The sequence below is a fragment of the Bubalus kerabau genome, chromosome 10 (assembly GCF_029407905.1).
Source record: "Bubalus kerabau isolate K-KA32 ecotype Philippines breed swamp buffalo chromosome 10, PCC_UOA_SB_1v2, whole genome shotgun sequence".
NCBI classification, from domain to species: Eukaryota; Metazoa; Chordata; class Mammalia; order Artiodactyla; family Bovidae; genus Bubalus; species Bubalus kerabau.
The window spans coordinates 32,139,982-32,142,482 of NC_073633.1; the positions used below are offsets into that span (position 1 = coordinate 32,139,982).

The following is a 2,501-nucleotide window of genomic DNA, read 5'->3' on the forward strand; positions in this document are numbered from 1 at the left end:
GAAAGCCCCCTTTTTTCTGGACATCCTAAGAAGCCACTCAGCTGAATCAAAATCAGACCATTACTAGCAAACCAAAAGCCCCTCCAATGTTTCCTTCTGTCTCTTTAATCCCATCAAGGAAAACTGCTATCCTAACTTCAAATACTACAGACTTGCTTGTCTGTCTTTAAACTTCATTTAAATAGAGTAATAGAGCATTTACTCTTTTGTGTCTAATGTCTTTTGTACATTAATTTTGTGAAAATGTATTTCCTTCTGGTAGCAGTTCACACATTTTTCTCTTTTTAAGAGTTCTTATTTTATTTAGTGAAGAAAAAGTGACATTTTGTCTCTGTAGATAATAATAGTGGATTTCTGTAATGTATAAACAACTTTTCAGATATTTATTTGTAACACTCATTTGTAAATCTCACTTGCAAATTAGCTTACTTAACTTACTAAACTTAAGCAATTAATGAATCAATTGGTTGAAATTCTCTCCACCAACCTCCCAACCACCACCCTCCTCTTCCAGAAAACTTTTGGCTCAAAATCCCATCCTAACTCTGTTCTCCTTTTGATTACTAGGGCACTGTTGAATTTAGACATGTCTGGGTCTAACAAGTACATTTGAGTAGAAACTAGACTCTCTAACTGAACTGGAAAATTAAACCATAATTAGTTCATTCACTGATTTCTATTTCTCTCCTATTCAAGTGACTGAAGAGAAGTCCTTTGCAAAGTCAATGAATGAGACAAATCATTCTCGGGTGACTGAATTTGTGTTGCTGGGTTTATCTAGTTCCCAGGAGCTCCAACCTTTCTTGTTTCTCATATTTTCACTGCTCTACCTAGCAATACTACTGGGAAACTTTCTCATCATCCTCACTGTGACCTCAGATCCCTGCCTTCATACCCCTATGTACTTTCTGCTTGCAAACCTCTCTCTTATAGATATATGTGTTGCCTCCTTTGCTACCCCCAAAATGACTGCAGACTTTTTGGTTGAACACAAGACTATTTCTTTTGAAGCCTGCCTGGCCCAGATTTTCTTTGTTCATCTATTTGCTGGGGGTGAAATGGTGCTCCTTGTATCCATGGCTTATGACCGTTACATTGCTATATGCAAACCTCTCCACTATACGACAATCATGAGCTGGTGTGTGTGTATTACTCTGGTCCTCATTCCATGGTGTGTGGGTTTCATCCATACCACTAGCCAGCTGGCATTTACTATTAACTTGCCTTTTTGTGGGCCTAATCAAGTGGATAGTTTTTTCTGTGACCTCCCTTTAGTGATCAAACTGGCCTGCACAGACACTTATGTTATCAGTTTACTAATAGTTGCAGACAGTGGCCTTCTTTCTTTGAGTTCCTTCCTCCTGTTGGTTGTCTCTTACTCTGTGACACTCATCACAGTTAGGAGCCACTCCTCTGCTAGCACGGCCAAGGCCTGCTCCACACTGACTGCTCATATTATTCTTTGACTGGTCATATTATTCTTTGGACCATGCATCTTCATCTATGTGTGGCCCTTCAGTGGTTATTCAGTTGACAAAGTCCTTGCAGTGTTCTACACTATCTTTACTCCCATTTTAAACCCTGTTATCTATCCTCTAAGGAATAAAGAAATGAAGGCAGCTATGTCAAAACTGAAGAGTCGCTATCTGAAGTCTGGCCAGGTTTCTGCAGTCATAAGAAATGTTCTTTTCCGAGAAACAAAGTAAATTTATAGAACTGTTATTACCACTGTAGCCTGTGGCTAGACATTTACAAATTGAATATCTGTGATATTAAAGCAAATCGTTTTTACCAATAAGGAGGACTGATTAACTTGAATTAAAGAGTAATGATGATAAAAAAAATTGAATGAATTTTACGTATTTTTATACTTTCTTCCTCCAAATATGTGCTTTTATTCCTTTTTTTTCTATTTCCTACTTTTTGTTTAACCTCTTTAAGATACAGCCTTTGAAAACATTGAGAATGGAATTTATGTTTAAGTGATAATTAAACTGTATCTATCTCTCTCAAGATAGTACTGCTCAGATGCCAATTTTAGAGTAATAATAGGTACATAACACTTTATCATAGAGATAATAAATATATTTGCATATATAATGTATGATATACTTAAGTAAGAATGCATTTCTCACTGTACTATGTAATTGACAGCATGAAGGCAATTCTAATTATCTAGTAAGGTGTAAAATGGCCTGGTTATACAGCAGAAGGCATTTATATTCAACACTTTCACAAATCATTCTTCAATGTTGTTGCTTACTATGCATTATTTATGGAAAACAATTCAGAGGATAAATGTACCAGTGTGTTCTGTGTCTGGTTATCTTAATTTCTGTTTAATACTGATAAAATAATCTGGAGAATTTCAGAGATAAATTACAATTCTCTACCTCTTGTCTTCACAATGATGAGAGACTCTAAGATAAAACACACTTTCTCCCCCAGGTCTTCATGATTCCTGTATTTTCAGATAGTAGTGAAAGTCACTCAGTCATGTC

General features: G+C 36.1%; 1 pseudogene; it reads left to right on the top strand.

Annotated features, from left to right (window-relative positions):
- The first annotated feature begins 659 nt into the window (after window positions 1-659).
- Window positions 660-1,706, top strand: LOC129620517 (olfactory receptor 4K15-like; annotated as a pseudogene).
- The last annotated feature ends 795 nt before the right edge of the window (window positions 1,707-2,501 follow it).